Consider the following 15,826-nt stretch of genomic DNA (forward strand, 5'->3'; position numbering starts at 1 on the left):
AGTTATTCCAAACCTATTTGCTGAATGAGTTTAGCAAATAGACTTCGAAATAAAAAAAAAAATCTCAACTCGGACAATGGCAATAGTAAAAGCTCCACATCTAAATCCTCCACTGAGAGTAAGAAAGTGTTGGTAATTTTAATCTCCCTTTGTTCTTTATAGACATTTTCATAAAGTTCTTTGGAGGCGACGGCAATATTTCTCTTTATTACTTCATCATTCCCGTTTCTTTCTATATACCTTATCACTCGTTTCTATATCATTCAAATCGAGAATTTAACAAAGAGTTATTCCAAACCTATTTGCTGAATGAGTTTAGCAAATAGACTTCGAAATAAAAACCAAGTTCAAGAATCCCCGGACAGCAATAGTATGACGAACTATGCTTACCACTTCGCATTACTTTTCCAGCAAAAATACCAAAGCAATGATGCCCTGCATGATAGCTTTTGTACACTAAACCTCTAAAATACTATCTTTTGTCTATCATATCATTTATAGACAACACATAGATCTAAATAATAGACCATGTGGTCACATGGAAGACCACATAATAAAAAAAAAAAACCAAGTTCAAGAATCCCCGGACAGCAATAGTAAAAGCTCCACATCTAAATCCTCCACTGAGAGTAAGAAAGTGTTGGTAATTTATTCCACGGTAAGTTTGAGATGCAAAGGTACGCTCGTGCTGTCAAGGGTCAAATGTTAAGACGATTATTCATAAGTCATAACCCAAGTACCCAAGTTAGTGTAATGATGGCTGACTGAGATGTCAACATCTCGCAGGATAGCATTGTGTCTCGCGGTATTGTTAGATGTCAGCCAGTCTGGCTAGGTAGATATTGTTGTATTTGGTAAGTTCATGTATGAGACGATTATTCATAACCCAAGTACCCAAGTTAGTGTAATGATGGCTGACTGAGATGTCAACATGTCGCAGGACAGCATTGTGTCTCGCGGTATTGTTAGATGTCAGCCAGTCTGGCTAGGTAGATATTGTTGTATTTGGTAAGTTCATGTATGTACAGTGGTACCTGCGTATGTAGATAGAGGATGACACAAGACATAATGTATTGAGAACAAGAGTGAATGTAAAATGGAAATAGTACGCGTACAATAAGAAGAAAAGAAATATCTAATAATAGGTAGATATGTACCTAATGAATTATTTATAGAAAACGTGCGAACCCAGTTATTACATGGCAGTTAGGTACGTACATAATACCTCCCCAGGTTGGTACAATAGGTACACAAAGTTCAGGACCAATCTCATCCTTAATGTCAAGGACATCTACCACACTTCCCCAGGTTGGTACAATAGGTACACAAAGTTCAGGACCAATCTCATCCTTAATGTCAAGGACATCTACCACACTTCTCTATGGCACTTTGACCAATTAACCTCTTCCGTACCACTGGGTCTCAACAGGGAGGGTCAATTCGCGGGAGAGGCTAAGTTGGTATCTGGACGGAAGTTTGTTCATAGAGGCTCATTATTGGTCAGCTTCGTCAGGGTATTAAATTATGGATTAGTATTAATCAATTCATCATGTCTACAAAAAATTGGAAGCAATAGCCTTGAGACTTCTGTATTTATGTGATTACACGACGTTCGTACCTATAAGATCAAAAATCGTATCTAGTCTGAGGTCCGCCGTCCATTATAAGCGAAGACGCTCGACTTTTAGGGGCGCCCAGTCGCCTGCAAAAGCAAACCTGCAATAGAAGATCAAAAGAAAACTCTATCAATTTCATAGGTTTGGTTTTGAATTAATTGGTAGTGAACAGGCGTTAACAATCCTGAATACCAGATCGAATATATTGCTCTTTAAACTTGAAAATCCTCCTGACTCGTCATTGATCATTGGTATTGGTAGGTACCTATCTATATTGGTATTGGTAGAGTCCAATGTTTTATTGCCATCACTGAGGAATGTACAAATAAAGTACCTTGTCAAGAAACATATTTTGGTTCTGATTGATTCAGTAAAGAACATGTAACTTCGTGTGTGACTGCAAGTCCCTGAAATAACATTGAAAAAAATAGCGAGAATATTCGCAATATACTGATAGGACAAACCCCGTGAGTACCAAATAAATCTTTTCTTCTGTTCTCCACTGTCCATCATTCTTGGCCTCTTTATTTCCAGGTTGCTGAGTGGTATAAGCATGAACTAGTCCGTGATATTAGGATATCACAATTTGAAAGTTTGAAGAAAGCACTGTCCATCATTTTTGGCCTCTTTATTTCCAGGTTGCTGAGTGGTATAAGCATGAACTAGTCCGTGATATTAGGATATCACAATTTGAAAGTTTGAAGAAACCTGCCTCGTCATTGATTATTGGTATTGGTACCTATCTATATTGGTACAGTGCAATGTTTTATTGCCATCACTGAGGAATGTACAAATAAAGTACCTTGTCAAGAAACATATTATTTAGTATGTACCTCCATTGAACATGTATTGTAAGTACTTGTTTACTTGTGCAAAAGTAAATTGTAGATCCTTCAATATCTTCATGAAATTTAGCAAGAACATACGTATCTTGCGTGTAAAAGCTGTTCTCTACAACTTATTTAGCATTTTATTAAAATGGTCGAGGTGAGTTCTCACTTTTAATTCGACAATATGTTACATTTAGTTTGTTTAGTATCTACACTCTACATACAGTATACTTGAGTTTCAAAGTTTCAGTTTGTCTAGTGTCTACACTCTACATACAGTATACTTTGTTCTCTACAACTTATTTAGCATTTTATTAAAATGGTCGCGAAGTGAGTTCTCACTTTAATTCGACAATATGTTACATTTAGTTTGCCTAGTGTCTACACTCTACATTACAGTATATACTTGAGTTTCAAAGTTTCAGTTTGTCTAGTGTCTACACTCTACATACAGTATACTTGAGTTTCAAAGTTCAGTTTGTCTGTTCCAAAATAACTCTCAAACGCTTTGTCAGATTTTGATGAAAATTGGCAAACATGTTAAAAATTACCTTGAGGATATTCTCTCTTAAGAAAGTTTCAGAACTATCGGGCCTATGGGGACCCCGCAGCGGCTCTTTATCTAAGTTCTAATACAGTTCACTGAACCACTAGTTACTATATCAATCAAACCAGACAGCAAAAAATTAGCTAACATGTCAGGAGTCTAGTGTCTACACTCTACATACAGTATACTTGAGTTTCAAAGTTTCAGTTTGTTTGTCTGTTCCAAAATAACTCTCAAACGCTTTGTCAGATTTTGATGAAAATTGGCAAACATGTTAAAAATTACCTTGAGGATATTCTCTCCCTAGAAGTTTCAGAACTATGGGGCCTATGGGGACCCCGCAGCGGCTCTTTATCTAAGTTCTAATACAGTTCACAGAACCACTAGTTACCTACTATCAATCAAACCAGACAGCAAAAAATTAGCTAACATGTCAGGTTTTAATTCCATTTTCTTGTTACGTTGATGTTAAATAACACTTACAAATAAGTATTGTTTGATATTTATCTATGAGTGTAATTGTCAGGTTTTAATTCCATTTTCTTGTTACGTTGATGTTAAATAACACTTACAAATAAGTATTGTTTGATATTTATCTATGAGTGTAATTATTTTTGTGTTATCATTTTGTTTCAAAGGGCAACAGCAACACTAACATGCAATTACGAAATTGATGGAATGAACCTTTTGTTTTTCGTTTTTGCTGTGAGTGACAGATTGATTGTCTTCTACCGACTGCGTATTACAACGTTTTTAAGTATACCAACCTATAAATAAAATTGTCTAAATAGGTATGCAGGTATCTCCTAACTTATTACTTTGTATTTGTATTTGCATTACTTTTACAAAGAGATGCCAAGTCTTGTTCTAAAACCGACGCAAGCCATTGTAGGGACTGTGAATAAAGTGCACTGTGATAAATTATTATGGAATTGATATTAATGAAACTTGAGAGAAAAATTAAAGGAATAATAAGAGAGAGAGAGAGAGAGAGAGAGAGAGAGAGAGAGAGAGAGAGAGAGAGAGAGAGAGAAAGAGAGAGAGAGGGGTATTTTAAGAAGTCATCTGTCTATAACAGTAATTGAGGAGCTCGGTGCAAAAAGGGAAATATGGATTTTTTGCCCTTTTTGCACCCAGCTCCTCAATTAGTCAATAATATTATTAGGTAGGTAAGGTAAGTATTAAACTACCAATCTACCCTCGTTTAATAAAATGTACCTACCGAGGTAAAACTTACCTACCTACTTTTGGACATTGTGTCATCGGGTTCCTAGGTATACCCACCTATGTATGTTCAGTATACAGGTAGGTACTAAATCTCTGGCAAATTCATTAACACTTTGGCTTGACTCGTCAATTCAACATCATACCTATCCATATTCAAATTTTACAACATAGTAATTACCTCTAATTACCTAATCTAGTGTGAGCTTTATCACTTAGCATCTTACCTTCCTAAGTAACTGTCTGAAGATCTCAACTCGGACAATGCAAGCAGTGACGGAGGTATGGACCGGGGGAGGGAGGAATTGGATCCAACCACAATATTCCAATCTCCCTTTATTCTTTATAGACATTTTCATAAAGTTCTTTGGAGGCGACGGTAATATTTCTCTTTATCATTTCATCATTCCGTTTCTTTCTATACCTTATCATTATCACTCGTTTCTATATCATTCAAATCGAGAAGTTAACGAAAAGTTATTCCAAACCTATTTGCTGAATGAGTTTAGCAAATAGACTTCGAAATAAAAACCAAGTTCAAGAATCCCCGGACAGCAATAGTATTTGCGTTACTTTTCCAGCGACTACCAAAGCAATGATGCCCTGCATGATAGCTTTTGTACACTAAACCTCTAAAATACTATCTTTTGTCTTTCATATCATTTATAGACAAGTCTATGGAGTCTATGGTTCGTTTGCCAACAGGCACAGACGCTAGTAATTTGACTCAGAGATGAATCTGATTGTTTGCCATATCCGGCACATTATGAGACATGATGCGGGTTGCGGGTATTTCAGACAGGGTCGATAACCTTTTTTGCTGGGTTTCTTTAAATCATTTACCCGCCCACACTTTTACTCGTACTTTCTTCAAACTTTTTTATTAATATGTAGGTATTGAAGCCAGCGGCAATAACACATTGATTACAGCAGTTTTCGATGGATCTTTGTGATTACACCAGTAACGTTGTTCGTGGTATCTGGACGGTTGACCGTTTTGATGTTTATTATCCGGATTTGTGATCATTTGGATAATCATGTGGTGCTGGCTTTTCCTGATCCGACAACAGTTTTCAATGAGCTTGGTTTTTCCCGGCCACACTCAGGCTGCGTGATGAGGTCTTTCCAATTTCCAATACTCCAATTGTTTGCCTGAAGTCCTTCCAATATTGTTCTCTATCCCTTTGTTTCTTCAGTCAATGACTTCATTGGAATTCATGAGAGCTACCTATAGGCAGAGATGTGCAAAATGCTTTTGAAAACCAATTTGAAATGCAAAATGTAAAATGCCTCTAGAAAACCAATTTGAAATGCAAAATTGTAAAATGCTTTTTAAAAAAACCAACATTCTAAATGTAAATGCAAAATGTACATTTTGAAAACTGGTTTTTTAAATGCTTTTTAAAATGGATTTTCAAACAATAAGCCCTTGTAACCCTTGTACAAAAAATTATGTTATTTTTATTTACTAAAATTAAGTGAGAAAAATACAGAAAAATTAAACAGCAAGTCCAGGAAGTCAATAAAACTGGGCCCAATAAGACCAATTACATAACCTTAGGCTAAAATTCCTTCTACCTGACCACTGAGAAAACTATAGCCAAAATGTACTGACAAGTGATTTTTATCACTAAATTTAGTGAATGTTGGCACGAAATCTAGTGAGTTTTAGTGATTTGGAGGTCGAAAATCTAGTGCATTTTTGAAAGAAATGTAATTTTCATTTGCAAAAATTGCTCTTTAAAGCTGAAAAAATAGACTATTTATTTTTAAAAACCACAGTTGTGCCCTTCAAATTAGTTCGGCGTATGCGAATATGCATGCTTAAAATTTAGTGAAAGCGCTTATGTTGCCTTCACACTTCACTTTTTTTTTTTTTTTTTTTTTTTTTTTTTTACCAGCGTCTGTATGCACCTTGAGTTCGTGTGTATGTTACCTACCGGGTTAGATAAGGCGAGTGGTTGAAGCTTGCCTGTTTTGTAAGTTACCACGTCCCGGATTGCCCAAACTGGTAGAAACCAATATCTTTCTCACCTTTAGTACTGTCTGTCTCAGCTCAACCCGGCACATAACCACAACCTGAAAGCACCAGTTCCGCATGGATCACTGAAGTTGAGCACGGTTGCGCGTGGTTAGTACCCGGATGGGTGACCATCTGGCCAATAGCATGCTGCTAGCTTAAAAAAAAGTTATTGGAGTCAGAGAAATCAGGGTGTTTACCAAAATGGAAAAATAAAATTCCCTGACTTTTCCCGGTTTTCCAGTCCAATTTTTTCAAAATTTCCAGTCTACTTTTCCAAGATTTTCCATCCTATTCCCACTGCGCCGCAGCCTTTTTTTTTTCAAGCAATGTTCTCAATCAAGCCTGTTTAATTTTTTCAATCTTCTTTCATCCGACTAGGGTAAGGTCTTGAGTCCTCTATTTGCACCATGAAATAACTGCACCGCAGGCCAAATTTTTTCAAGATAAATGACCTTTGACCAAAATAATGACCTCAAGACTACTATACAGCCATTTCTCAAATTGTGAGCTACAATTTATAGAAACCAGAATTAACGAAATTGAAATTTTTATGACCACAGGCGAAAATTTTGGTCTCTAATTTAAAAAAAAAACTTAGTTATCAAAAACACAAAATTTGACGCCGCGGGCGAATTTTTTGAATATTTTGGTCTACAATAGTAAGAGAAGCAGACTTGTCAAAGGTGTAATCTTCAGGGCCGCAGGCGAAACTTTTCAGTAAGTTGTATGTAACCTGTAGCTTGTCATGTGTCAGTTTTTTATGTAATTAAATACGTGTAAAAAACGAGTATAGTTATTCCCCCTATATATTTCTTTAGAACATAAAATGACAGCGCCGCGGGCGAAATTTTTTTCGAGAAAATTTAAGTAGCTCCTTCAAGGTTGCATACTTTTTTTTACTGACCAAAGTCTTTTTCACTTTTTATAGGCCTTTGAAATATTCCCAAAACTTCAGCGCCGCAGGCGAAATTTTTGAGAGATTATATGTTGCCCCTTCATGGTTGCATACTTTTTTAATTGAAATCTTTCTTTGTCTTTTTTTAATTTTTTTGAAAAAAGCATTTTTAAAAAAAGCATTTTGGCTCAAATGTAAAATGGGTCAAAAAAAGCATTTAAAATGTAAAATGCAAAATGCTTTTTCAAAACCAATTTGAAATGTAAAATGTAAATGTACATTTTACATTTTGCATTTTACATTTTCCATTTTGCGGTTCGCACATCTCTGCCTATAGGTACGTTCTTCGTATTCAACATAAGCGAATAGTGTAAATCATATAGCAATGATCATAGTCATAGTATACTGACTTACGATACGTGAACTGTTTACAATCTCTGCCTCTCACATGGAAAAAGCTAGACATCTCCCACAGTACTCAGATAAGAAGAATGCTATACATATACAATTATATATGGTACATAGTGTACATAGATAGATAAAGCTCTGGTTATAGTTAGCAATGTTAGCATGTAGCCTATACCTAGTTCACGCGAGAACGCGCGATAAAGTACAATACAGAAAATACAGAACATTGAAGTTATGCAACGCTAAATTTATAGTCTGTGTAAAGGTCAGGGATACATTGTGAATCTGCCTCAAACGACACCAGAGTCACCAGACAGACATCTACCTGCACAGAATAATAGATTATGGTGACTTAGTGTTAGTGACAGTAGGCGGTAAACATTGTCAAACTCTGGTAGGAAGAAGTTATGTGGAAATTCTAGATCGAAAGTTTTTCGTGAAAAACGATGTCTTGTACCATAAACATGGAAGTGTCCATAGCTTTATGCCCATCACATACCTACATTACGGTTACGGCTGCCAGAAAGGCCTGGCATTCCCGGGAGAGGCTAAGTTGGTATCTGGACGGAAGTTTGTTCATACAGGTCAGCTTCTCAGGATATTAAATTATGGATTAGTATTAATCAATTCATCATGTCTACAAAAAAATTGGAAGCAATAGCCTTAAGACTTCTGTGTTTATGTGATTACACGACGTTCGTACCTATAAGATCAAAAATCGTATCTAGTCTGAGGTCCGCCGTCCATTATAAGCGTAGACGCTCGACTTTTAGGGGCGCCCAGTCGCCTGCAAATCATATCCGGCATTCTGATTGGTTGCCATTATGAGAGACAAGATGCGGGTTGCGGATATTTCAGACAGGGTCGATAACCTTTTATTGGTTGTTTTCAATGTTCAGCCGCCTACACATTATTTCGTACTTTCTTCAAACTTCTCGTAGCTCTCGTCCAGACTTTTTAAATATTGAAGTCAGCAGCGATAACACGTTGATTAATTGCTATGTACATATGTATAAGGCTAAGGGCGGTTGACCGTTTTATTCCGGATAGGTTACCATTTGGACAATCACGTGTCGCTGGCTTTTTATTTATTTGGACAAATTCACAGCTAAAGCTGTAGTTTTATTTTACAAGAATATTAAAACAAGTAATAAACAAACAAAAATTACAAAAAATTATACAAATGCATAAGGCTAAGGGCGGTTGACCGTTTTATTCCGGATAGGTTACCAGTTTGGACAATCACGTCCCGCTGGCTTTTCCCGATCCGAAAACACTTCGAAGAGTTTGATTTTTCCCGGCCACACTCAGGCTGCGTGAGGTCCAATATTGTTCTCTGTTCCTTTGTTTCTTCAGTCAATGACTTCATTGGAATTCATGAGAGCTATAGGTTCTTTGTATAGAGTAAGTATAAGTATTAGTATCTAAGTATTAGTATCAGTATAAACAGTGCTTTATTTTATTTATATTTTTAACAGAAGGTACAATATTAGGTACAATAGTGATAAATACAATAAAAAGATAAAGTAAATTAGAAACATAGGTGGATAATGTAAATCATACCTACCTATAGCATAGGGCAATGATCATAAGGAGAGTTAGAGAGTAGTGACTTACATTATGTGAACTGTTTACAATCACTGCCTCTCACATGGAAAAAGCTAGACATCTCCCACAATACAAACAATAGTCAATACTCAGATAAGAGGAATGCTGTACATACTCGAAGGTACCTAATATGTAGATAGATATATAAAGCTCTGGTTATAGTTAGCAATTATCATGTAGCCTAGCTAGTGTACGCGAGAACGCGCGATAAAGTACAATACAGAGATCCCCAGGTTGGTACAATAGGTACACAAAGTTCAGGACCAATCTCATCCTTAATGTCAAGGACATCTACCACACTTATTATCACATACTTAGTTTCAAATAAATAAATAAGGCACATTTTTTGGGTAAGTTCAAACAAACAAATAAGGAATATAATTATCTTGATGGATAAAAAAAAGGTACTTCAGTACCTAATTAAATAAAAATAAAAAGGCACATTTCTTGGTGGGTAACAAAACAAAAAAGTAACTAAAAATAGGAACATTTGTTTCTAAGGAGGATAAGTATAGGAGTTGAAGGAATAATTCTAGCATGTTCAGGAGTTGAAGCAATAATTTGGAATTCCCGGGAGAGGCTAAGTTGGTATCTGGACGGAAGTTTGTTCATACAGGTCAGCTTCGTCAGGGTATTAAATTATGAATTAGTATTAATCAATTCATCATATCTACAAAAAGTCTGGAAGCAATAGCCTTGAGACTTCTGTGTTTATGTGATTACACGACGTTCGTACCTAGAATCAAAAATCGTATCTAGTCTGAGGTCCGCCGTCCATTATAAGCGTAGACGCTCGACTTTTAGGGGCGCCGAGTCGCCTGCAAAAGCAAACCTGCAATAGAAGGTCAAAAGAAAACTCTATCAATTTCATAGGTTTGGTTTTGAATTGGTAGTGAACAGGCGTTAACAATCCTGAATACCAGATCGAATATATTGCTCTTTAAACTTGAAAATCCTTCTGCCTCGTCATTGATTATTGGTATGGGTACCTATATCTATATTGGTATTGGTACAGTCCAATGTTTTATTGCCATCACTGAGGAATGTACAAATAAAGTACCTTGTCAAGAAACATATTATCAATGTATTGAGAACAAGTGAATGTAAAATGGAAATAGTATTACGCGTACAATAAGAAGAAAAGAAATATATAATAGGTAGATATGTACCATGTACCTAATGCATTATTTATAGAAAACGTGCGAACCCAGTTATTACATGGCAGTTAGGTACGTACATAATACCTAGGTAGAGTCATACATACCGAAGTTGCAGCCCTGATCATTAATATCACTCATATGCAAATTTAGACAGACAAATCATGACAGAAAATCGAGATGCCCCCAATGGAGAGTTTAATAATGATGGTGTTAATGATAAGTTGCTTCAAGATATACTGTGCTTTATAATGACGAGATACTTGAAGAAGATGCCATACTCTATGGAGTCTATGGTAAGTTTGCCAACAGGCACAGACGCTAGTAATTTGACTCAGAGATGAATCTGACTGTTTGCCATATCCGGCATTCTGATTGGTTGTCATTATGAGAGACAAGATGCGGGTTGCGGGTATTTCAGACAAGGTCGATAACCTTTTATTGGTCGTTTTCATGTTTTCAACGTTCAGCCGCCTACACTTTATTTCGTACTTTCTTCAAACTTCTCGTAGCTCTCGTCCAGACTTTTTAAATATTGTATAGTCAGCAGCGATAACACGTTGATTAATTGCTATATGTATGTAATATAAGGGCGGTTGACCGTTTTATTCCGGATAGGTTACCATTTGGACAATCACGTGTCGCTGGCTTTTCCCGATCCGAAAACACTTCGAAGAGCTTGATTTTTCCCGGCCACACTCAGGCTGCGTGAGGTCCAATATTGTTCTCCAATTCTCTGACCTTCATGATCCAACCAGAAAATATCATGACCTGAAAAATATCGCTAAATAATCTGAGAAGTTGGCTAAAATGGTAGATACCTAAACTATCCTAATAGTAGATGATCATACTAATGTACTCATAATCCTATTTAATCCTTTTTCCATTACTTGAACTTAAAATGTTGATTTCTGTTGTAATTCTGTCTAACTTCTCCATGAAACACATCTAAAGTTGCGTCACAGCTAGATTTCAATATCAAAAGGGTCATCAAATACACAATCAGGAATCGGCAACTTGGTATTACAAAGAAGAAATTCATATCATTCTGTGTTCAAATTCACCTGGTCAATCCAGTGGTTTAGGATTTTAAGGAGTTGTGAGGTGATACTTTTGAGTATCTCTATGTTGATTGTTGGTATATAGGCGAGGTCTTCTTCAAGACCCGTTTCCCGTTGCAGAGGTTTTTGCCTGGACAATCTGGCCTGGAAAGAACAGACATTTGTCACTAAATTTCCAAGCTTTTAACGGAGTTTCGTTGATTTGTATAACCATCTTTCGGGGCTGTTTTGCTGTTTGTCCCTACCTCTAAGCCTCATACTTGAGGAGTTTTGAATCCAGGGTGTCTCTGACAAAAGTGCTCCTATGGTCGACATACACATACCTAGTTGTCATGTCAGTACCCAGGTTCATTCCATACGGTATAATGATGTTATTCAAGGTTCTCATTGGCTATTGAGTATTGACTGTTGACTGGATGCATACAGCTGTTATCATTGTTGTATTATTGTTTAATTGTTATGGCAGGGAATCAAACCCACGACCACAAACTTGCTATTTTCATCGTATGCCTTCATCGAGCCGAAATAGCTCAGTTGGGAGAGCGTTAGACTGAAGATCTAAATGTCCCTGGTTCGATCCCGGGTTTCGGCAAATCTTTTTGTTTATTTTTGATTTTTTTGCATATTTTTATTAATATTATCTGTACAGAAAAGTTAACAGTATTTGAGACACTGGTCGATCAGAATCCAGAATCCTATTCAACAAACCTAGCTGACTTCTTTCAAAAATTCAACGTTACCTAAAATGTCTTCATATTGTACGACTGTTTTGTGTCACGCAGATTGTGTTTATCTTCCATTGTGTTGATTTTTGTACTTAATTATCATTAGTAAATATGTACAAGTATGTAATAGGTATTCAGTATGTATTGTACATTGTACTTCAAGATATTCCTCATATTCTACGCCGACGCCATGTTTTAGTGACGATTCAGACATGATTCAACTGTTTTGTTAGATGAGAATCAGGTACCCTAGCTGTTAGCTACTTCTCTCTTAAGGTGTATAGTCGACGCCGTTGATCGATGTCGACTGAAATCGTACACTGCCTCGACATCATAGATTCTAGATTCACGGGATTCACCTCGTCGATCAACAGCCTCGAGTGATCAAGTTGAATTTTGGTGCTCTAGAATGTAACAATTCACACTTTTTCACCCCTACATTATCAAAATAACAATAATAAATAAAGTAGGTACCTAAAAATCACTTTTCTTTCTTTCCCCTGAAAAGTTAGCAAAATTGGTCTTTGTGCTCTGTTCTTTTCCGAGCACCTATGTACCTATATTACCTGTGAATACTGACTGGTCCATGTGTAAAGGTGCTTGTAGGTACTACTTGTCCAGATCTCTCGACAAGACTGCCATTTCCATTATCACAGCCTTGAACTCATTCTAGTCTGTCGTGTGTAGAAAGTTATAGTTTTATGTATATTTAATAATTAATTTATTTTATTAGATCGAAGTAGGTACATACCAAGTATTATTTACATAGTACCTACATAGTTGAATGAATCATGCTAAAATTATGCTGGAAAATAAAGTTCAAATTGACAGCAATTAAACTTTGTCACAGAGGACAATTGTGATGTTCACACCAGATTTTTTTTACATAAAGCTAAATCAAAATTTTTAAGGTGTACCTTCAAAATCAAGCCCCCCCAAAAATTTAGGCAAGAACCGCCTATGGGTGGATTGGAACTGAAAGACAACAGGTGCTTAATCAACTAAAACCGAAGTCGCTACAAAAGAATAGATATTTATTTGAATTGAAGCTGTACCAGCAGCAGCAACAACAACGACTAATGTAGATAAATACAAATACCTACTTACCTACGTACATTTAATGTAGGTAGGTATCTTGGATTTTATAGCGTCTAATAAACTAATATACCTACTCCTAATAGGTAGGTACTTTCTATAGGTCTTCTCCACATGTCTACAAGACGTTATGAAACCTGAGTCAACAAAAAATCAAGGTATTCGAAGAAGAGTCATCCAATGTCCAAATTAAAACAAATTCAATCTGAAAATCAAGATTGTGAGGTTGCCTCTTACCTCCTGGTTCAGCTATTGTGTTGACTGCTGGGGAACTTTCAACCTACAGGATTGTCTTTCTCCTCTCAGACGGAGACGTTTCAAATATCTGTAATACAAACGAAGAAAAATAAAACTTACATAGGTATAAGTAACCAACGCTGGAATAACACAAAGGGTCAATTCGTTTTTCTAACCCTTTTCAAATCATAACCCATTTGAGCTCAACCCAACCTTTTTACTTGATTGAAGACTCGGTAACTTTGTGAAGGTGAAGGTATTTTAGGAATAACACAAAGGGTCAATTCGTTTTTTCTGGCCCTTTTCAAATCATAACCCATTTGAGCTCAACCCAACCTTTTTACTTGATTGAAGACTCGGTAACTTTGTGAAGGTGAAGGTATTTTTAACTTTTGGGATGTATGGAAAACGAACAAAAAGTGAAGTAGTTTTCGTTTCCCATACGTCCCAAAAGCCAACCTTTTTAGCCAATCTAATGTTCACGATACATGTAGATTTGTAGAACAATAATTTGGAATTGATCTGACCTTTTTTATGTAAAAATATAAAGAGCAGAGGAATTAGTGAATCACCCATTTTGAACCAGTAACTTACTTGACTTTAACTGTACAATCCGTAGGTACATTAATATCATAGGTACCTATTTTATTGGCCGAGAGAATCGAATATAATCCGTTACTTATATGAAATATCAGATTTTATTTATGAATGGAACACGTAATAATTTAATTAAATGACAGGATAAGGTCATCAGTAGTGGACAGAAGAAACAAATGTCTGATCGCTGATTGGGTGACATTCAAATATACGAACTGAAATTTATTACCGTTGGATTAATTTGGCATGCGCGGTTAGCCCTTTCTTACTATTAAAATAAGATAAGGAAAGTAACAAGTTAGTGACAAGAGATAGAGATGTTAGCACACTAACACCCATATTTATGAACAAAATGCTGGCTCTTAAGTTCGTGCTAAGCATAGTCTCAAGGCATTTGATTGGTCAATTTTGACTTGAGACTGATCTAAGAACGATCATTCTTGTTCATAAATAAGAGTGTTAGTGTAATAAATTTCAATAAAATAAAGTTAGTGTTAGAGACATCTCCACTATTACTAGTGATTTTTTGAACTCTCTCTTAGACAAAAGGCCTTTTGGGCCCCTTCAAGCTCGGTCGAACCCAATCTCCTATGAACATGTGTCCTTTTGTTCTTAAACATGTTTGTTAAATTTCATCAATATCAGATAAACAGTTCGGGAGTTATGATGAAACAAAGAATTTCAAGAGAGCGCTCCCATGGGGGCCCCAAAAGCCCAATCGGTCCCAAAGTCTATGAAGGAAAAAACCTTTGTATTTTTTTTAAGGTGTATCTACCCATAGTCGACTCCGTCGATCGACTAAAATCGTACACTGCCTCGACAACATAGATTCACCTCTTCACCTTGTCGAGCTACACCGTGGGGTGATCAACTTGGATTTTGGTGCTTTAGTTTAGAATGTAATAATTTACACCATTTTTTTAAACCCTACATTATAAAATAATAATAATAATAAACAGTTTTCTCTCTTTCTCCTAGACTCTAGACTATAAATACCTAATATTACCTGTGGATTGTGGATACTGAATGGTCCATGTGTAAAGGTACTTGTAGGTACTACTTGTTCAGAGCTAGACTATAAATACCTAATATTACCTGTGGATTGTGGATACTGAATGGTCCATGTGTAAAGGTACTACTTGTTCAGAGCTCTCGACTCTCGACAAGACTCCTAATTCCATTACCACAGCCTTGAACTCATTCTAGTCTGTCGTGTGTAGAAAGTAATAGTTTTATGTATATTTAATAATTAATTTATTTTATTAGATCTAAGTACATACCTATAGTATTATTTACATAGTATACACCTACATAGTTTATTTGAATTGAAGCTGTACCAGCAGCAGCAACAACAACGACTAATGTATAGGTAAATACCTACTTACCTATGTACAATAAATGTAGGTAGGTATCTTGGATTTTATAGCGTCTAATAAACTAATACCTACTCCTAATAGGTAGGTACTTTCTATAGGTCTTCTCCATGTCTACAAGACGTTATGAAACCTGAGTCAACAAAAAATCAAGGTATTCGAAGAAGAGTCATCCAATGTCCAAATTAAAACAAATTAATTAGTCAGTGTTTCAGAATGAGAATTAATTGAGGGCTGTAAAGTTCTTGTCATGATGCTCTTAATTTAGAATATCTACCGACTTTGGCAAACGTGATAATGATAAGTCAGTAGCATCTACACAAATATCATTAGGGAAAATTATAACTACCAAACATATCTATAATGTCAGAGCTCCTTTTAGTCGACCGATAGCTGTTAATCAATGTCACTGTGGAATCCATATAAAGAA

The 15,826-nt window shown here is 36.1% G+C and overlaps 1 non-coding gene across 1 annotated transcript; it reads left to right on the top strand.

The window, feature by feature from the left end:
- The first annotated feature begins 11,888 nt into the window (after positions 1–11,888).
- Positions 11,889–11,961, top strand: Trnaf-gaa. The gene has a single exon. It is a non-coding gene; the product is annotated as a tRNA-Phe (tRNA).
- The last annotated feature ends 3,865 nt before the right edge of the window (positions 11,962–15,826 follow it).

The sequence above is a fragment of the Diaphorina citri genome, unplaced genomic scaffold, assembly GCF_000475195.1.
Source record: "Diaphorina citri unplaced genomic scaffold, Diaci psyllid genome assembly version 1.1 scaffold407, whole genome shotgun sequence".
Lineage (NCBI taxonomy): Eukaryota > Metazoa > Arthropoda > Insecta > Hemiptera > Psyllidae > Diaphorina > Diaphorina citri.